Source organism: Tamandua tetradactyla, chromosome 2 (assembly GCF_023851605.1).
Source record: "Tamandua tetradactyla isolate mTamTet1 chromosome 2, mTamTet1.pri, whole genome shotgun sequence".
Lineage (NCBI taxonomy): Eukaryota > Metazoa > Chordata > Mammalia > Pilosa > Myrmecophagidae > Tamandua > Tamandua tetradactyla.
In genome coordinates this window covers 209,718,417-209,739,794 of record NC_135328.1, presented here as the reverse complement: position 1 = coordinate 209,739,794, position 21,378 = coordinate 209,718,417, and the positions used below count along the sequence as shown (strand labels likewise).

The following is a 21,378-nucleotide window of genomic DNA, read 5'->3' as shown; positions in this document are numbered from 1 at the left end:
AAAAAATCCCTAATTTGGAAACTCCTCGGCCTCCAGTCATGTCTCCTGATTCCCTGAGAGGGGGGCTGACCACCGCCGGTGGGGTTGGGGGCCCAGGCACCCAGGGCCCTGGGGGTCCCTGTCTGGGGTCATCAGCCCCCTCCCCCAAGGGCACTCCCCGTCGCAGCTTTCTCTCCTCTTCCTGCTGAGAGACAAGAGAGCGGCGGAGAGCAACCCGGAGACGCAGACACACGGAGAGAAGAGCCCGGGAAGGAGCCTGGGCTGCGTGGAGCAGACACAGCCCGGGAGGAGCCGGAGGGGAGCGCCCGGGCAGGCGAGACAATAGAGCCGGACGGGGCAGAGAACGCGGGCTGCGCGGGCGGAGGGGGAGGGGGAGGAGGACGGGAGGGTGGGGGAGGGGAGGGGAGGGGAAGAGGGGACGGAAGGGGAGGCGGCGGCGGCGGGGTCGCTATTCCGGCCCCCGCCGGGCGGGCGGGGTCCCCACCTGCGCAGGCCTCGGGACCCGGGGAGGAGAGAGTCCCCGGGGTGGGGGAGGGGCGCCTTGTGGTGGCGGGAACGCGGCAGCGAGAGGTGGGGCCGGAGGTGGGGGGCGCGGCGGGAGGGCGGGGGAGAGGCTGCGGAGGAGGTGGGGGGACCCCCCCCGCCGCCCCCGCCCCGTCCCCGGCTCCCCGCGTCGCCCCCGCCCCCGCGCGGCTGGCACCCCGGCCCGCCCCGGCTTCCGGCCCCACAGGTGTCGCCTTTGAGGGTCGCCGCTTGCGATTTACGGCCGGGCCCGAGCCCCTTCCCCGCTGCGAGGAACTGTCTCTGCACCTCGTAAAGGGGTCGGGGCGGGGGGGGTTGCGGAGGAGGGGCGGCCGCTGTCGCCGTGGAAACGGGGGCTGCCCGGGGCCGAGCGGGACGGCGGGAGGGGCGGCGCTGCCTCCTCTGCGGGTCACTCCCCTCCCCCGCCCTGCTTCTCCCTCCGCCCCTCAGCCCCAAACCCCCTCGCCCCTGCCCTCCTGCCGCCGTTAGCCCCACGCTGGCGGCCCGCGACCGCGCCGCGATAATCCTAGTAACAATTAAGTGATCACCATCGCTGGCACTCGCTGAGCCCAGCACTGGGCTGTCACCTCACACCCAGCACCTGTGATCCTCAGACCGGCTTTGTGCGGGGCCGGGATGGAGGGGGGGAAGGGTCGTGTGCTACTTTTGTCCCTATTTACAAAGGAGAAAGCTAAGGCGACCGAGTGTGTTGTCCCAGCTAGAAAATTACCTCCCGGTTCCGTCTCAGTTTCCCCATCCGTAAAAAGCGACAACTGCACCAGGAGATTGCAACTGACCACCCAAGGGCAGGACATGGCCTAAAAGCTTTCTGGGGTTTGGTGGGCCCAGGGTAAAATTCTGGCTTTGCAGGTCTTTAGACAGAGCATGCGGCTCTGGTTTGCCCCCAAGGCCTGTTGCGACAGACACCCCCACTTTTCCCCCTCCCTCCCTGAGTCCCAAGCGGGTCCTCCCTACTGACTGTCCAGGTGAGTACTGGGTGCTCCTCAGGTAGGGGGTGCCGTGTCTTTCCTATCAGTCTGGGCTCCCCTGAGAGAGAGTACGTTCCTGCTGGAATGTGCTCTCAGGCTGGAGGGGGCTGACACAGGGGTCCGTGCCCTGCCCCTGAGAGCTGCAATCTGTGGGGCCAGTTTCCTGGTGAGGAAACCACAGACTCTGCCTTGGAAACAGACAACCTCGCCCCAGACTCCCAGGCCCCTCCCCAACACAGGCTTCAGCTCCAAAGGCCAGAAGGGACCCAGGAACCAATCCCCATGCTGCACCCACACCAGGGTCAGCACCCCTTCTGTTTATGGAGCTTGGGCCCAGCACCGCTTGAATGCACACAAGAGCCCGAAGGAGTGGTTGTCTTCACACCCATTTTATGGATGGGGAAGCAGTCTCTGAGCAGGAAAGCCTCTTGGCTGAGATCACACTCTGGCAGCAGCCCTGGCATTCTTGCCCCCGCACCCCACTGCCTTCCTGCAGGTCTCCCAGCGCGCTTCGCACTGGCTCAGCCCTGCCTGTTTGCACAGCGGTCTCAGTACCAGGTGAGCAGCTTGAGGAAAGGGAGGGAACAGGGTTTGGCTTGGTTTTGAATCTAAGGCCCTAGTGTCCAGCTCAGGGCCTGGAGCATAACACGTTTGTTGAAGGCGCCAGATAATATCTGTTATCTTCTGTGTCTCCAGGTCAACCCCGTCAGCAATCACTGAGTGTCTCCCATGTCCCAGGCCCTGGATACAGATCATCTGAGGGAATCCCCCCCAGGGACCTGCCAGTGACCATTAATATCCCCATTTTACAGATGAGGAAACAGACTAGGGGGAGGAAATGGGTCTTACCTACTGTCATGATCTATACAGGCAGAGTTAGCAAATGAAGCCAGATTCATGTGACTCGCACCCATGTTCACCCCTCCCCCACCCAAGACTGGCATTTCCCTGTAAGAGCGGACATGGGTCACCAATCCTGCAATATTACCCTGAGTCTGGCTGACTTGGGGTCCACCCCAGAGATACCATGCTGATGGTGGGGGTGGGGGTGGTAAGGGTTCCCTTTGGGGTCCTGGGGTGGCTGGCACAGCCCTTGACCATGTGCATGAGAAAGAACCCACACAGGGACGTGTGGGCACACATTGCGTGTAAGTGCCTGGGGGTGTCTGAGCAGGGGTGCCTGGGCAACTGTGGGGGCAGGGTGGTGGCCGGCAGATGCACACAGTGGGTATTGAGACATGGGTACTGTTAGTATTCTCATTTTACAGATGAGGAAACTGAGGCTCAGGGAGTAGAAGGGACACCCAAAGTCATGCAACTAGTGTGTCAGCCTGTGTCTGCCTGTGCGCAGGTGTGTGTGTGTTAGCGACTCTAGTATGTGTGCGGAGGGTGGGGTGGGGTGGACTGAGGAGGGGGGCTGCCTGGGACTCCGTAATAGACCATCCCCATCTCGCTGGGCCTGGAGGAGCGGGCAGTAATGACGGTTTTGCACAGCGGATCTGCCTCATGTTGCAGCCTGAAAATGGGCTTTGGGGCTGGACTGCCAGAGAAACCCCTCTCCCAGGCCAGACCCCGGGCAGATCCCAGGGAGAGGTGGGGGGACATGTCTCTGGGCCAAGCCCTGCCTTCCTCATCTCCGAACTGGCCTGGCCAGGCTGTGTCCCCCCCAGCTGGTCAGCTCTAGTGTATGCATTCCAAAGGAAGGGCCAGCAGATACTGCCTCTCCGGCCCGACTCCCCAAAGCATTATCAAACCAAGCTTGAGAGGGGAGCAGGGGCAGGGGCCAGCAGACCTTTGGACCTGGGCTGAGGCCCCAGGTAGTGGGGCAAGAGTGCTTGGCAGTCTGGGAATCAGACACACTGCCCACCCCACCCTGTCCCTTTCCACCACTTTCAGCCCTGTCTCCCATAGACTCTGATCATTCATTGGTTTTCTTATCAGAAAACACCAAAGCCAACTATTGGAACTCCCAGCTTCCTGCCCGCCACACTGCACCCTGCCCCACCCCCTCCTCCCCAGCCTGGCAATTCCCTTCCAAGGAGGATCAAGAGGGGAGCAGAACTAGCACCAGGAGGCCAACATCCCAAGCTCCCAAGTCTCCGCTGCCCACCCCCAAAGGCCCCTACCCCCCATTCGCCCATTCTTGTTTCTCCTGGGATTCCCTTTCTGTCCTTCAGATGCCAGCATGGGATGGGGGGAGGGTGGTGGTGGTGGTAGCCAGGGCATGGCCATAAAGATAAAGGAAATTAGAAGGTGGAGGCCCTGCTGGGAGATCAAACTCTGGCCGAGGGGATGTCACTCATCCATAATCAAGAGCAAATAGCTATAGGGCCTCTCACTCTCACCTTCCTTCTCGGGGCTTGGAGAGACCCTTGGCTGAGCCTGGCACAGAGGAACTGAGGCCCCAGCCATTCATCTACCCAGGACCACCACTGTGCTGGCACCACCACCACCGCCCAGCAAACTTTGCTCACTGTGGAGCTACCGACACCTCAGTTTCCCCATATGAAAAAGAGAAGAGGACTTTAGCACCCACCTCCCAGGATTGTGAGTCCATTTTATTACTTGAGATAAGAGAAGCGAGCCAGCAGCCAGTTCGGCGCCTGCTGCATAGGAGGTGCTTAGCAAAGGCCAGTTGCCTTCCTTCCAATCTGAAAGCCTCACACCAGCCCCCAAAACACACTGCCCCCAACTCTTTTTTTTGGGGGGGGGGAGTCTCTTACCTCCCTTACCTGGACCTCTGGGCCTGACTTCCCCCACTACCTCCCTGCCCCAGGTTTGAACCCCAAGGCCCCCCTCCCTCCTCCAAGGGAAGTGGAGCTTCCTTCTGTCCTGCCACCATCTTCCTGGTGACGGGGCATGGCTGGGAGCGGCAGTACTGCCCAGCTGCTGACTCAGCGCCGGGAGCTGGGCTTGCTTAGCAACGCGCACGGGCCTCAGGCAAACAGAACCTCGGGGATGGCCGCTCCTCGGCCACAGGAATGCAGCCCAGCATTCCTGGGGGGTGTCATGGCAATGGGCCCACAACTGGGGTGGGGGGTGGGCAGGTAGGCATTTTCCTCTGCCACCTTGGCACTGGGAGAGAGGCAGCCCCCATGCCAGGGACTAGGCCTGCAGGGGTCCCAGTCTACAGCCCCGGCCTGGCATCCCGAGGGAAGGGACCAGAGTGAGGCCGTGGGATTCTGGAATCTTTACAAGCTGTGTGGCCTTGAAGGACGCCTCTCTGAGCCTCAGTTTCCTTGTTACAAAATGAGGAGGAAATAGCAGCAGCTTTCTTGTGGAACTGGGGTGAGAATTTGAAGAAAGAATGCAGGTGCAGGGCTCAGCCAAAGCCAGCCTTACCAAATGGATTCCTATTACCCAAGGAGAGGGAGGCATCTGGCTCCTAGACTCTAGAGGGAGGCTGGGGCCCAGAGAGGGGATTGCACTTCCCTGAGGACACACAGCCTGGCTGTGGTGCTTCTAATACCTGAGCTCTCCAGCCCTGACCCAGGCTCCCTTCTTTTCTGGGCAAGCCTGAGTCCTGGGCCAGTGACCATCTTGGCCTGCACCCCTCACTGAGTAGTAAGAATCTCCCCTCTCCCCGGAGCTCCATCCAGGTGGAGACCCTGCCCTTCTGCTCTCCTACCTGGCCAGGCATTTGGTCTGGTCAGGGGGTGCACCACTCCAGCCCTTGCCCTCAACCACCCCCTCAATGGGTGTCTTAGTTTTCTAGGGCTGCCCTAAGAAGTACCAGACAAATTCACTGGCTCACAGTTCTGGAGGCTACAAGCCCCAAATCCACGTGTCAGCACCCAAAGGCCCTGGGGGAGGAGCCTTCCCAGCCCCTTCCAGCCCCTGGTGGCTTGCCAGCCAGCCTCCGCATCCCTGTCCCTGGGCTTGAAGCTGCCTTGAAGCTGCCGCACTTCGATCTCTGCCTCTGTTGTGCCACAGCCACCCATCCCCCCTTGGCTGGGTCTCTTCCTTTCTTAGAAAGACACCAGTCAAATTGGATTAAGAAGCCCACCCTAGGCCAGTTTGGCCTCATTTTAACTAATCACAATCTTCACAGATTCCAATTTCCAAATAAAGCCCCATTCACACGTCCTGGGGGTTAGGGCGTGAGCAGATCTTTTGGAGAGGATGCGATTCCATCTGTAACTGTCTGTTAGGGGAGGAAGCTTCCCGTGGGGGAGCACCCCTCTCACCTTCCTTTCCTGTCGGTCCCTGCCAGCTGATGTCTTGTCCTCCTCTCTCCCTCTCCCTTTGTCTTTTGCTTGCTTGCTCTTCTTCCTAGAGGGTTCTTAAAACACAGAAGCACTCAGTTCTGTGAAAGGAGCCCTTGCCTAGGAGCAGCGCCACCTGGATTCTCACCCTGGTTCTGCCCTTGACTTGCTGTGTGACCTTGAGAAAGGCCCTTTCCCCCTCTGGCCCTCCATTTCCCCATCGTCTCCTGTGCTGCAGGTCGCTGGGAGGGCTGCCTGAGATCCTCGGGAAACGGGAGTCCCACGTGAGCACCGGGCCCTCCCCAGCCCCCTTCTGCATCCTTTAATCCCCCAGAGCTGCCTGTCTTTGATGCTTCTGAGCCTGGATTCTGAATAGGAAGCTGAGGGCTCCGGGGCTGCAGGGAAGCGCAGGAGCAGAGGCTGCCTGCCTGACCTGCCCGCAGGAGGGGGGCTGCGGGGTCCCGGCCATTCACCGCTAAGCCCGGGATCCGGGCGCCTTTGTGCCAAGAACAAAACCCAGGCATCAGCTGTTCTCAGAGCTGCCTGTCTCAGCTCTGGGAAGGGACGAGAGCCTGGGCCCGGGGGTGTGATGTGCCCCCTCCAGGGGTCCTGGGAGGTCAGAGGTGGCCCCAGGACTCCAGGCTGTGGGCTGTGCTGAGTGGGCAGACCTGGGTTCAAATTCCATACCTACTCACCCTGAGGCTTGGACAGGGGGTTTAAGCCCTCTGAGCCTCAGTTTCATTATTGGTAAAGTGGGTATTACAATGACCCAGCCCCCCAGAGTATGAGGGTTAAGTGAGATTGCATGTGCTCAGTGCTTGGCAGGGGCCCACACCTCTACTAGGAACAGACTGTCATTAGAACAGCTTCATTTTTGCCTGGGACATGGGGCTCAAGCCAGATCAAACCCGGGCTGAGTGCAAGATGTATGTCTGTGTGTGTGCATGTGTGCGTGTGAGTGAGGGGAGCGTGGAGCAAGCCTGGTCAGGTGGCTGGGAAGCAAGACCCGTGACCCTCCAATTCTATGCTTCCACACCCTCCACGCTCTCCACCATCCCCTGGGCTCCCGTCCCCCTCCCAACCTAGCCCCCTGAGCCTGGCGCAGCAGGGACCTGGGATGCATCTCTCGAGGGGAGTGTGCTGGACCCCTGCTAATCAGGTCCCATGTTAAGGGCCAGCCAGCCATCCCTTCTCAGGCCCTCCTCCTGGGTGCCGTCCCGTGCCCTGACCCCTCAGCCCTGGCCCTCTTCATGGCCAGAAGGCTCCAGCAGGGGCAGCTCCCTTGGATGAATCTGGGAAAGGATCTCTCCTAGGACCCTCAGACCTGAGCCGGTGTCAGGGGACAAGAGGCCTTGTCAAAGGCGTTGAGAGCTAGACCCCAGGGGCCGATGACTCAAGTTTCCTGGGCCAGGGGCCAGAAAGCTGTGACCACACTCGGGGCTCTGGCCAACCGTCAGCAGCAGAGATTGTTGGGTCGGTTTTATTTTAAACAAAAAAGAACCTTGAGTGGAAACATGTGTTTCTTTTTCTCTCCCTGTCCCCTGCTCCCCATCTTTTCCTCTCTCTTCTTCTTTGCATGTTTCTATTTTCGTGTCTTTATTTCTCTATTTGTTTTGCTCTCTTGCTCTATTCCCTCGGCCGCTCTCTGTTTCTCTCTCTGTCTTTCTGCCTCTCCATTTCTCTTTCTGTCTCTCTCCCCAGCCTTCAGAGGTCACCAGCCCCTGGGTCCTCACCACTCCTTGGAGATTAAAATCTCCATCCAGACCCCAGAAGGGCAGTGAGCAAGGCCTCCAGATGGCCACAGCCTGGTGCAGGGCGTCCCCCACAGTGCCCAAAGAGTCACCTGGGGGAGGGGGTACCTGTAGCTGAGGCTCCACGACTCCCCCATTCCTGCTCCTGTACAACCCCCTCCCCCTGAGACCCAGCTTCCCCCACATCTGCTCCACTTGTGTGGAGAAAGCAATGCTGCAGCTTAAAACAAGTTTTAAATCCAAACCACCCATTCTGCCGCCAGAGAAACTGGTGCCAGTGGAGGCCATGGCTTGTTCAAGGCCACACAACAAGTTAGGGACCTGGCTGGGCAGACCCAAGTCTCCGGCCCCCAGGCACCATCACTTACACCCTGGGAAGAGGGGCATTCGGTCTCCAGATCCCTGTCCCTCCACTTTTTTGGCCCCTGAGACTTCAGAAAGGTGGTCTGCTTCTTGGGGGGATCCCCAACATGGGGAGGCCCCTGCTCAGACCTTGGCCAGTCATTCCTCTTCTCCCAGGGCCGCCATGTTGCTGGACCCCCACCTTCCAGCCCCTCCTGCCACTCACCAGGGTCTAGAGAGACTGGCCTCGAGGGACTGGGTGCTGGTCCCAGCTCAGCCTCTGGGTCTCTGTGACCCTGAACCCAACCTTTCCCTGGCCTCAGTTTCCCCATCTTTGTCGTAGAAGCCCGGCCTTTGCCACTGGCCACCTTCCTGCTCTAATATTTTATTGTGTTTTTATCCCCTTTGTTCTAGTCTGCTAGCTGCCAGAATGCAATATACCAGAAACGGAATGGCTTTTAAAAAGGGGGATTTAATAAGTTGCTAGTTTACAGTTCTAAGGCCAAGAAAATGTCTCAGTTAAAACAAGTCTATACTAAAGGGAACACTAGAGACAGATACGAAAACAAGCCTATAGAAATGTCCAATCAAAGACATCCAGGGAAAGATACTTTGGTTTAAGAAGGCTGATGAAGTTCAGGGTTTCTCTCTCAAGTGAGAAGGCACATGGCGAACACAGTCAAGAGTTTCTCTCTCATCTGGAAGGGCACATGGCGAACACGGTGTCATCTGCTAGCTTCCTCTCCTGGCTTCCTGTTTCATGAAGCTCCCTGGGAGGCATTTTCCTTCTTTATCTCCAAAGGTCGCTGGCTGATGGACTCTGCTTCTTGTGTCTATGTTGTTCTGCTCTCTCTGAATTTCCTTCTCCAAAATGTTTCCTCTTTTATAGGACTTCAGAAACTAATCAAGACCCACCTCAGTGGGTGGAGACATGGCATCACCTGATCCAGCTTAACAACCACTCTTGATTAAATCATATCTCCAGGTAGATGATCTAATTACAGACTCAAACATACAGTATTGAATAGGGATTATTCTGCCTTTACGAAATGGGATTTTGATTAAAACATGGCTTTTCTAGGGGACACACATCCTTTCAAACCAGCACAACCTTCCGCAGAAAAAAACTTCTGGAATATCATGTGAGGAATGCAGCCTTCCCTCTCAAGGTGAGAAGGACATTCCTGAATATGTTCAACTCCCCTTAATTTCCAGGCACCCTCTGGGTAAGGGCCCTGGGTGGCATGCTAAGAAAAAGGTGCAGAGTTGTGGTGCCACCATGCTCTGGTACCCCATTTCAAATGTAGGCCCCCTCGGGTGCCAAGGCCCCTTGGGGACTGGAGGGGCTGCCTAGGTGGCAAAGGGGAATTGCTCCTCTCTCCCGCTGTGCCGTGGTAAGTGAGCAGGATTAGTGAGACTCGGGCAGGGAAGCCTGTCTTTCCAAGTTTGAGCAAACTGTCAAGAGTACCCGGCTACTCTGCCCGCCTCCCAGTTAGCTTCCAAAAGTGGCCGGGAGGGGAGGGGAGGGCCAGGGGCTGCATGGTCACCTGCACTGGACAACCCAGGAGTCCCCGGGGCCAGGGAGCAAAAGGGAAGACTGAGCTGCCCAGGGCAGCCTGCTGCTTCCTCTTGGAGTATTTCCACCCCCTTGGAGCTCCACATGCCCCTGCCAGTGCCTTGGCCTGGGTTAAAGGCCAGCAGTTCTGCTGAGCCCCTCATGCCTGGGTGGTGAGTGGCTCATTTCACCCTCACAACAGCCCTGGAGGTGGGAGCCAATCGCACCCCACTTCCCAGTGAGGGAAATGAGGCGCAGAGAGGGGAAGAGGCCTGTCTGAGTCCACACAGACCCACTGGTGTGCTGGAGCTCAGGGAGAACGAATTGTGCAATTTTCAGAAAATCTGAGAGCCGGGGGTCTTCTTGGGAGTCCGAGGCAGGCGTATTTACACTACGCAAACGGAAAACAATACCAACCAGGGCTTTTTCTTTTCTTTTTAAATTTTCCCTCCAGAGAGCCAGTTGCTAAACCTTTACCAGCTCACAATGGCTGGAGGCCACAGCTTTTACTGGTGTCTCCTAAGGGTCTTAGGTTAGAAGATTTAAGGGCTTTGTAAGTCTCCTCCATTGTCCCAGCATTTCTGACAGATCTGAACACGTTTTACTCTAAAGCCAAAGGAATCCCTTTCTTCCGTCATGAAGCCAAGTGGGAACTTCTCTTTCCACCCCACCTCGATGACATCCTGTCCAGGATAAGAAACTGTCCTGGCTGTCCCTTTGGAGCAGAGATAAATGGGACTTCTGGCCACCTGGCCTCCCTGCTCGTGCCCTGAAGCTGTGATCAATTCCGCAACTATTTACAAAGCACCTCACTGAAAACCTCCCTGGGCCTGCTCCCTCACTGTAAAATGGGGCTCAGCATTTGTTCGTCCACCTGTCCATCGACTCAGCTGGTGGCTCCTGTGTACCAGGGGTGATCTTAGAAAGATACTGGAATCGGGATTCCTGCTTGGAGCCCTGGTTCCCTACTTGCTTCCCACGTGACCTCGGGCCTCAGTCTCCTGTCTGTACAATGACACGTACAGACATGGATAGGAGCCCAGAGGATCAGCAGTGGTTTGTGCCCAGAGACAAAACCCGCCCACGTGATTCACAGCAGCGGGCTCGGTTCCTGTTGCCAGGAATGTGGCACACTATGGACATGGCAGAGCTCAGGGAAGAGGGAGGTGTCAGAGACTCGGGGAAGACTTCCTGATGGGGTAACAGCACAGCAGCAGCTCAAATGTGATGATCATGTACCGTGTGCCAGCTTCTGTGCTAAGCGTGTGCTTTATCTCATTTAATCCTCACGACAAACTTGGAAACTGACACGATACCCATTTTGTAGATGAGGAAACTAAAGTCCAGAGAAATGCAGTGACTTGACCATGGTCATTTATTCATTCAAAAACATTTACTGATCCCCAGCTGTGTTCCACGCAGATATAGCAATGAACAAAACAGACAAATACCACTGTCTTTGTGGAGCTTACATCTGAGAGCAGTGGTGTCCCGTAGAACTTTCTGTGGATGGGCTGCTGGCTGCATGGAAGTGTTTGATACCTGCTTAGTCCAATGTGACAGCCATGAGTCATGCATGGCTATCAAGCACTCGAAATGTAGCTAGAGCAACTGAAGAACTGACTTTAATTATATTTAATTTTAATTTAAATAGTCACCTGTGGCTATTGCCTACTGAACTGGGCAGTGCAGTTCTAGGTCAGTCACATGATGGATAAGTAGAGGAGCTGGGGTTAGCTGTATTCCAGTTGTGTGGCTCTCCTGTGTCCAGATCACCAGGGGAACATGCTGAAAAGTCAGATCTCCAGGCTCCACTCAATTAGAATGAATTAGAATCTCTGAGGGTAGGGCCCAGGAATCTGCTTTTTTATCAGGCTCCTCTGTGATTCTGATGCCCAAGAGGTCAAGTTCAAGGACCCCTTCCCTACTTGTTCAGGATTCCCAGCTGGGAGGTGAGCTTGCATTAGGTCTGGCCTGTGCTGGGCCTCCTGGGTCCTGGGTCCAGACCAGGTCTGCTTAGGACAGTGTACCCCACCCTGCCCAGCCCAGTTAACACAGCCTTGAAGATAACTAGCTCTGGCCAGCAGCCTGTGATTCCTTACCAGCCTGCATTGTTTGCAAGAGTGCAAAAAGAGATGGCGTTTCTATGCTCTATCCGGACAGACTGGGGAGGGCTCCTAGGAGCCCGTCTCTGGGGGGGCTAAGTCTCTGGGGCTCCCTAATCAGCCAGCTCAAGGCTCTGACCCTAGCTGGTGGGTGGTGGGTGAGAGAGGCTTGCCCTGGTGCCCCACCCGGCAGATCAGCCTGGTCAAGCCATTGGAGGAAGGAAGCTAGGGCCGGGGGTGGGGGGTGGGGGTGGGGCAGCAGGGACAGGGGTGGGGGTGACACAGGCCTCAGGAATTTGAAAACAAACATTGAGCCAGGGAAGGAAGAGGCTGCTGTCAGTGGCTAAGCTGGGGCGGACCCAGTCCCCTCCCTCCCAGGGCAGGGGTTGAATTCCAGCCTCATTGACCATGGCCCCTACCTGGAACTGGCGCCTGGAGAGCTTTCACTGCAGTGGTGGGATGGGAAAAAACAGTGGGAGAAACAGGGGGCCCATGGGCTCTCTCCAGATACTGAAGCATTCTGGCTGGGGTGAGGAGGGGAGGGATAGAAAACAGGAGAGCCAGGAGGACCCAAGAAGAGGCCCAGCAGCAAAAGGTCCCTCATCAAGCGTTTGCTTAGTGTACCCAAAATTCAGGGGGAAAAAAGCAGTGCCTAGCTGGTGGGGGAGGCAGGCATAGCCGATGATCATACTGAGGGAAGCCCAGTGGACTATGACTTCTGCAGAGGAAGTCAAGGAAAGCTTCCTGGAGGAGATAGCACCTAAGCTTAGCCCTGAAGGGCAAATTCTGGAGGCGCAAGACTGAATTTTTTTTTTTTTTTTTTTTTTACATGGGCAGGCACCGGGAAAGGACTGGATTTTTTAATCTCATTGCCCCAGAGCCAGCACACAGTGAGTGGATGAGTGAGTGACCTACAGGTACATGGAATGAATGTAGGAATGAATGAATAATACGAAATCTGAAGTCTCAAGGCACAGACCAAAAAGGGAGTGGATCCCATCTTCCCATCGCCTCAGCTATGAATTCTCTTCGTAGTCCTGGAGCTCTGCTCCCACTTGGTACCCAGAGACTCTGAAGCCTGAGTTTGAGTTCTGACTCCATCACTTACCAGCTGTGTGACTTTGGGCAAGTTACTTAGGCTCTCTGTGCTTCAGGTTTCCTCTCTGTAAAATGGAGGTAATACTGCCTACTCAGATTTTTTGTAAGGGCTGAGTGAGTTCATACAAGAAGAGCACTTAGAACAGTGTGGGGCATGTAGTGAGAGCTACGGAAGAGTTTGCTAGTATCGTGATTCAGGCAGGCATATACTCATTCATTAATTCACTTACTCATTCCCTTATTCAATCCACCACTTACACACTCCTCCCTCTTCACTCATTTGTTGAGCAATCCCCCTGTGCCAGGCCCTCTTCCTCCTTGCCTTCCCAGCTCCCCTTGCTGGGCCTGGATAAGTACCTGCTGTGCTGCTAATTGCCATAACAATTTCATTAATTCCTCCCAAACTCAAAACAAATAAGAAGCCATCTGGAGCAGGGGTGAGGACAATGCTGCCCCAGAGGCTGCTGGGCCTCTCAGCCCATGGGGACCAGGTCGATGGCCGGACAGTGCCCTTCCCCTGGCAGCCTCGTCCGGTCGGTCCGCTTCCCTCTTGAACAGGCTAGATTGCCCTGAGTCCCATCCCCGCCCAGCCCACGGCCCCTGGCCAGGCCCACTCCCCACCCGCACCTCAGGCTTCACAAACCCCGAGAGGCGCAGATGTGGTGCCGGGTGACCCGAAGCCCGCACCCGTTTCACAACTGAACAATTAGAGCAGCGTGTTGGGCACGGTGATTGCCTGCTGGGTAATCAGAGAGCAGGAGATTGCACAGCTTCCTCCTTCCCCCAAGTCCTGGGAGGGCAGGTCATGCCAGGGGAAGAGTCTGCCGGTATTTTGTTAGAAACCATTCCCTGAACACCTACTGTGTGCTGGGCACCGGGCTGGGCACTTTATATCCTTCCAACAGCAGGGCATAGTGGGGGGCTAACTCGCATCTCAGCTACGAGGAAACTGAGGCTCACGGAGGTAAAGGAACTTGCCCAAGACCACCCAGCTAGGAAGGACGTGGATCCTGGAATTCAAACCCAGGTCTTCTGGTACCCTGTTCCAAAAGGGGCCAAGCAAGACTGGCATCTGGGGAATCAGAGAGAGGCTGGGTTTGGGCATGATGTTCGGGCCATTGGGTGGGGCAGGAGAGAAGGGGGCGGGAGTGACAGGGCCGGGCGTCAGATGGGAACAATGGCGCAGGGTGGGTAACGGGAGCCTGGCCAGGTCTGGGGCTCCAGGGCAGGCCCCGCCAGGCCCTGGAAGCAGCACACGCTCATCCTGTAGAACTGCCAGGGTGATACCAGCCTTGATCTACTGACTCAGCAATTGCATTGGCCTTTTCCTGGAAAACAGCAGACATGCTGGGGGTGTCAGGGAGGGAGGCACCTGCGTGGGAAATGGGGGTGTGGATACCCCATCCTGCCCTGCAGTTCCTTCTCCACCCCCACGTGCGCAGGCCAGCCTCCCACTGCGTGCGACGTCCCCAAGCTGTTGGTTTCAGGAGTGAGGGCTCGCCCTGGGACTGAGTCCAGGGTGCCACCAGGTCCCTGAGTGACCAGGCCACAGCTCCCACCTCGGCCAAGCAGCACTGCCTCCCAGGACATGTGTATGCTTGCCTTCTGCACAGCCCTGTTTTGCCCCACCCTAAAGGGGACAGGTATAAATAAGCATAAAGGCAAGATGTACGCAACATTATTTGGGGGTTATCAGTGCCACTCTGTCATGGGGCACAGATTTAGGGGCACCCAGACCTCCATGGAATCAGGCCCCGGGTGTCCCACTGCTCAGCTGGGCATAAGAGGGCATAAGACCTCCCCCAGGGCCAACAGGCAGGAGTGGGGTTCAAGAGCACCCCTAGTCCTCAGGCGGGGAGGGTGGGGCAGTGGGCCCTGCAGGGCCGTCATGAGCACTTGTCACACCCTGGAGAGGATAATAGGATCAGGGGCTCAGCAGCCGCAGCCTGCGTCAGTCCCACACCCAGGCGGAGTGTGAGCAGACAGGGGGAGTGCCAGGTCAGAAAGCAGAGAGGGCTTCGGGCATTTCAGTATCGCCACGCATCCCCCTCTCAAAGCCGCGAGGGTCTCATCCAAAAATTGGATTCACACAGTGGTGTGCTGGCAAAAGACCAACAACCGGCTCTGGTGTGGGACAGGCGCAGGGGGTAGGGCGAGGCAGCTGATTTCTCTGGTGGGAATATTCCCACAGGGGCCAATGTCCAGCACTGGCGTGATGTTGCCGAACACGGGGTTGGAACGAGCTGCCCCATGAGCTGGCCCATCCCTGCCTGCCCACCTCGCTGGGCTGTCCTGAGAATTGTGGGGGCCGGCGGGTGTATGTTGAGCTTTGGGAGCTGGGAGTCGTTGCAGAGTGCTCCAGGGAATGGGCCCTGGGTTAGTATGTGGGCCCAGGTTCAAAGCCTGGCTCTGCCTCTGACTTGCTGTATGACCACAGGCAAGTTGGTCCCCTGCCCTCTCTGAGCCTTGGTTTCCTCTTTTGTAAAATTTGGATGATAAAAATAGGACTGCTTGTAGGGCTGTTGCAGGAATTAAAGGAGGCAATCAATGCCAATAAAGTGGTTTAAAATGCTCGGTGCATGGTGGGGATGATTTTTATTTTTCACCATTGGCATGAAAGGGGTGATCTTGGGAGCCTCTGTGGTAGCACCTTTCAGCCTAGGAACCCCTCACTTCCCTTTCACCCCACCTTCTGAGGCAGGCTCAAAAGGAAGAGGCTGTGGACCCAGCTGGATGCTGTCCCCCACCCCATCCTCCAGCACACACATATGCATTCAAGAAACTCTGAGCATCTCTAAGCATCCAGTCTGTGCCGAGATCTGCAGAAGGAATTGAAGAACCCTGCCCTGTAGGAACTGAGGTCCAGCGGGAACATGGAAATGGCAAAATATCTTGCAATGATGCTACACTGGGGGGTTGAGGCCATGGAAACAACCTGCTCCTGACCGAGCTCTGCCGTCAAGGGAGGCTTCTTGGAGGAGGCAGCCAGGAGCACCACCATCGTGCTCGGTAGGACCTCTCAGAACTGAGGCCAGGGCCAGGCAGTGCTCCTGCTCCGGGGGTGTGATGCCCTCCCCGGCCCCTGCCCTGCCCCGCCCCACTCCCCGCCCTTGGCCTCTGCCCAGCCAGCTCGGCCAAGCATCAGGAGGGCTCATCCCCAGGCATCCAGGGATGGGGTCTGGGCAGGGCACTGCCCGGGCCTCCTCCATCCCAGCCCTGGGCTCTGCTGCCCCCTGGTGGCAGGACTGGAAAGGTCATTGCTCCCTTCAGGGGAAACCTGTTAACTAACAATTACCATTAAAAAAATAAAATAATTATGATGATGATGCGAATAGTTGCTGCTGTACAGTTTCCGAAGGACCTTCTTGGTCAATCATCACTCCAGTAAGCAAAGTACAGGGTTTTGGACTGAGTCAGATGGGGAGTTAAGTCCTGAGTTAGGTTCCAGCTGCTTATGTGACTTTGGGCACATCACATCACCTCTCTGAGCCTCAGACTTCTCATCTGTGACAAAATCTCCACCGCGGGTTGTTATGTGGATTAAAGGACCTAATGCCTAGCACATAAGTTGAGCCGAAGACAACACAGCTACTGGTATCCTAACACTTGCCTGGTCTTTTAGGGGCTCATCTCCTCCTTGCATAATGGTTTTTGCAAAGTCCTTTTCCAAGGTGTCACCTCTTTTAATCTGATTATCCCCATTTAACAGATGAGAAAACTGAGACCCAAAAGGGAGAAGTAACTTGCCTAGAGCATCATTGCTTTAAGTGGCTTGTAAGTAGCAATGCAGGTCTCATAGCCAGATCTGCCTGACTCTAACACCAGTGTTTAGGAAATGCTGAAGGATCATTATTGCCTCCTTTAGGTAAGCAGGCATGACCTCTGCTCCCTTCAGCCTCCCTCTCCACCTCCTACACCTAAACCAGCATCTGGAATGCCAGACTACACAGCTGACCCCTTTCCTCCTTCCTGACCAGGTCCCCAGCCCTCAGGGCAGTTTATAAGCCAAGAGCTTAGAGTGGCTTCCCAAGGTCATCTTGTCCATCCTCCTGCACCCCACCCAAGCACATGACTGTTCATCCTGTTCTTCACGCTCCTCAGGGGAGGAGATTCCATAACTCCACTTCCTTCCCCCACCCAGGTGTTTGTTACAGTTCCCACAGTCGGGAAGTTCTGCTCTATGTCTAACCAAAGTCCTTCCTGCTGCAGTTTCAGCCCATTTCCTTTTGTTCTTCCTCTGGTAGTGTCAGGAATACAATCCGGGGAGGATACTTGATGCCCAGACAGAGGGACCCTGGTATGGGGAAGGGTCACTCAGGGACAGGAAGTGAGAGCTGAGCCCAGGTTCAAATCCAGGTCATGGTGGCAAGAGTGGCTGAACCAGTCTCCTGGTGCCCAGGGCAGCCTCAGCCCGGGTGGGGCAACCTCGCCCATGGCCTGATGGCACCCAGGCCTACCCACTGCCGTGTTAGCACCAGGCAGCTCAAACCCAAGGCTGGCATAGGAGGGAGAGGCAGAGCAGGTCTGGGGAGCAGGTAAGAGCTCAGGCTCAGGATTCATGCAGACCTGGAATCCTGCTAGGCCGTCCCCCTCCACAAGCGTTCACTGGGCCCCCTCCCCCAAGCCAGGCACCGCATTTGGCACTGGGAAGACAACCAAGGCCTTGCCCTCGTGCAGCTCAGAGCCCAGTGCGGGAGATGACAGTCCCAGATCTACAAACGGAGACACAAGGGACCCCAGGGTGGCAAGAAAGGGTGTGGGAGCACGCCACGTAAACAAGGGTGATCTGAGAGGGGGACCTATAAGGTGACGCCTGAAGGATAAGAAGGAGCCAGATTTGAAGAGCTCCCAGGAAGAGTGAACAGCAGGGCAGAGCCTGGAGGCTGGGATGAGCTTGGGGGTCTGAAGACCAACCAGGAAGATGTCCAGGGGGGCAAGACTGTGCAGGGCTCAGGAGGGCTTGTTCTTGCACGGCGCCTCTCTCTCTCTCTCTGTGTCAGTTTTCTCATCTGTGAAATGGGATCAACAACATTCACTCAACAAGGAGACGGACATAAGGCCTTCTCCCAACGCCTGGGAGGTGGTCAGTAAGTGGCGCCTATTGTTTACTCCCTGCCCTAGTAACGGGTCCATCAGTGGCCTCCTTTGAGGCTTAATTTCGACACCATCCACCAGCTCCAAACAGCTCCCCCACCCTGTCCATGGAGTTGCTGATCATTCAGTCCAACAGTGAAGGTTCGTAGGTCTCACCCGGGTGCACTGCACTTCACAGTGTAGAAAGCACAGTTCCCACCCTACCACTGCCCTGCAGATCTGTGGCTGTGGAAATCTTTTGAGTCATCAGTGGCGAAGGGTCTGGCAGAGCCCAGTGCATGGCAGGTGCTCAAAAAGCATTAGGCCAGGCCCTGTCACCCACTCCCTGCCTCCATGACATGCACTTTCAGATTCCAAAGGTTTTTCTTACCAAGCTTCCTTCATTTGAGGAAAGGGTCATTTTCCCACCCAGGCAGATCCCCTAGCCTGGAGGGATGCAGCTCACAGCTAAGCTCAAGTCTCCATCAAACACCTAAAGAAAGCAGGAGGGGCTTTGTCAGATCAAACAGGTGAGCCGCTGACCCCTTCCCTCTTCCTCTCTGGAAAGGGCTTCCCCTCAGGCCACTGCTTCCCAGATGAGGGCAGGTGCAGGGTCTCAGGTGCCCCGCCACCTCCATTTCAGCTCTCAGGATGTAGCTTAGATGTCACTGCCTCCAGGAAGCCTGCCCTGACCCCCACTGAGAACTGGCTGCTCCCCCATTTGCCCTCTAGCCCCCCGGGTTTGTCCCACCATGGTACTAAGTAAACTTTCTATTGACACTTAACCCACATGCAGAAAAAGCACACAAACCTTAGGTGTGCAGCTCAATGGACCGTCCCCAAATGAACAGCCCCAGATAAGCAGGGCCACAGTCGAGGAACAGCTTCTGGGCCCTTCCTCATCAGCTACCATCCCTGCCCCTCTGTCCCAGCCGTTTTGCCTATTTTTGCATTTTATGCAAATGCAGTCAGCTAAGATGTTCTCTTTGATGTCTGGTTTTTCTCACATTATGTCTAGATTCATCCATGTCATTACATGTTGTTGTGATGGTTTATTCTCATTGCCGTATAGTGTTCCACTGGGTGACTATACCACCAGTTGTCCGTTTGATAAGCATTTGGTCCGTTTCTGATGTTTTGGCTTTTAATGGTCAGTACTGCTAAGAACAGTCCAGTTCGTGTCTTTTGGGGAACATGTGTAAACATTTCTGTTGGGTTTTACCTAGAAATGGAATTGCTGGGTCACGGGGTAGGTAAGTACTCCGACAAAGCCAAACTATTTTCCAAAGTTTTGCCAGTTTATAGCCCAGCCGACAGCATAGGAGAGTTGCTCCTGCACACCCTTGCCAACTCTTGGAACTGTCTGGAAGCCTCTGCGTTTCATCTGTTTAGTTCCCTGTCTTGCCCGCTAGGGAGTTCCACAAAAGCCTGTCTTACTCATGGATGTGTATGTCCCTGGCCCATGGGAGACACAAATGAGAGAGAGAAGAAGGGGGGGAGGGAGACAGACAGAAAACGTAAGTAAAGAAGAAAGATAGAAAAAAAAAGAATCAAGGGAGTAGCGATGAATAAACAGTTCCGTGGCTGGCTGCTGGCAGAGGAGAGTGCCTGCTGGGGTTGCAGCTGTGGCTTGCTGGTTTAGTGAAACCTCAGTCTGTCCTGAAATTGAACAATTTTGAATAAGTTCCTTTCTCAGCAGTTTCATTTCAGGATAAAATATTCTCAACAACAGGGTCAGAGTTTGGAGACTATGGGGAGGGGTGGGGAAGCAGTACGGTCCCCTCAGTCCCCGCAGGGAAGGGGTGTTGGCACTGGGTGGGGAGGGGTTCAGCCTTGTGAGATGGGCTCCTGCAGGTACATGGCCTGGGCAGACAGCTCAGGGGTCAAAACCCCTGTCCCAGATGTTCCCGCATGCCCGATACCCCCACCCTTACCTCCTCCTCCTGCAGCAAGCAGGGGCAGGGCACTGGGTCCTTGGCCAAAGCCAGATTGCCAGGGCGGGGCCTCTTGGGCAAACACAGGCAGGTGGGCAGGGAGCAGGTGGGGGTGAGGGGAGCCATTCCAGCAGGACCTTGGGCAGCTCTGGTCTCCTAAGCTGGCTGCATGGCCCCAAATCAGCCAGAATCCAGGTGTCAGCCAGAATCCAGGTATGCCAGGGCAGGTTGAATCCAGGAGAGCTTGTGTCCTCTAATTTGGCAACAGGGTGCCAGTCTTGGCTTACTCTACCCCGTGCAGACTCGGCACTGGGAGAAGCACAGAGGCCCTGTGGTCTTTACTCAGAGCAGGAATCCCATTCCTGGTCCTTCTGAGTTCCTCCAACTCAGGGGCAGGGGCCCTGGTACCTCACAAGGTCTCCTGTGCTCTGGTTGGGCAGCTCTGACATAATAAGAGCCACCATATTTTGTGAGTCCTTATGGGCCTGGCACCATGTTGATTTTGCTCACACACTTTATTTCACAATGGCCCCATGGAGTAGGCACAGTTATCATATCCCCATTTTGCAGATGAGGAAACTGAGGCTCATTTTAAGCGTCTTGCCTAAAACCACAAGGCATGTGCACATATTCTCCGGCTCTGTCTACCGAGAGGCCCAAGAAGCAGAGAAACCCTGTGAGCATCAAGCCTACCCAGGCCACAGATCTTGGTTTCTAAACACCATTTTCCAATAACAGGAAACAGGACTCTTTGGCAAAATGGTTGATTCTAGAGCCAGGGCAGAGAAAATGCAAGATAAGACTGGAGCATCTTGCAGTGCCAGAAAATAAGGGAGTGTTCAAAAAGCAAAAAGACAAAGGCACGCCATTCAGACACGGAGCTAAGATGAACTAGATTCTAGCAGCCAAAGCGGGAGCAATTTGAGCAACCAAACAAATAACTTAGTATTGAATTATAACCTCAGGAATAAAATAAATATATGTGGATTCATACGCACATGCATGCTTGAATGAATAATTGAGGCGGGGGAAGGATGGATTTTCTTTAAAGAATTCCAAATAATATACGTACATACAGCCTTCTATAGAAGGCAGAGCTTAACCCCCCCCCGACCCCCGCCTTGAGTGTGGGCTGGACTTAGTGACTCTCCTCCAAAGAACAGAGCGTGGAAAGGGGAAAATAGTAACTTGACAGCAGAAAAGCCGGGCAGACTCGGGCTTAGCTAGTGATCAAGGTTAACTGCATTGGTGACAAGGTATTTGAATATCAGGTATCACGTGGTATCAAGTGACAAGAAGGACACTTTACCTCTGTGATATTCTTCCCCCAAACCCATAACTCCCGTCTCGTCATGAGAAAACGATCAGATAAACCCAAACTGAGAGCCAGTCTACAAATTCCAGCCAGCGCTCCTCAAAACTGTCAAGGTCATGAAAAACAAGGAAAGACTTACAAATTGTCACAGACCAGAGGAAACCAAGAAGGCATGAGGATTAAATGGGATGTGAAGTCCTGGATCGACTCCTGGAACAGAAAAAGGACGTTAGTGGAAAAACTGGTGAAAGCTAAATAAAGCCCGGAGTTCGGTTATTAGCAATGGACCAAAGTAGCTTTCTTCATTTTGACAACAGGGCTCTGGTAATACAAAAGCCTGTCAGTAGGGGACGCTGGGTGAAGGACAGAACTCTCTGTGCCGTCTTTGCAACTTTTCTATGTCTAAAATTATTCCAGCAAAAAGTTTGTTAAAAAAAAAAAAAAAAAGGAATCACGGGCGGGCCACGGTGGCTCAGCAGGCAAGAATGC

General features: G+C 55.3%; 2 long non-coding RNA genes across 3 annotated transcripts; one reads left to right on the top strand and one right to left on the bottom strand.

Annotated features, from left to right (window-relative positions):
- Positions 1-1,029: 1,029 nt before the first annotated feature.
- LOC143674861 (uncharacterized) lies at positions 1,030-15,889 on the top strand. Of its 2 annotated transcripts, none has more exons than XR_013171246.1 (4): positions 1,030-2,069; positions 8,699-8,794; positions 8,891-8,978; positions 15,269-15,889. It is a non-coding gene; the product is annotated as an uncharacterized LOC143674861 (long non-coding RNA). The 2 variants fall into 2 exon arrangements; XR_013171245.1 differs by lacking the exon at positions 1,030-2,069 and adding an exon at positions 3,725-4,058.
- A 1,376-nt stretch (positions 15,890-17,265) lies between these two features.
- LOC143664432 (uncharacterized) lies at positions 17,266-21,160 on the bottom strand. The gene is made up of 3 exons (XR_013166417.1): positions 21,029-21,160; positions 18,032-18,133; positions 17,266-17,576 (listed from the first exon to the last, which is right to left on the bottom strand). It is a non-coding gene; the product is annotated as an uncharacterized LOC143664432 (long non-coding RNA).
- Positions 21,161-21,378: the final 218 nt, after the last annotated feature.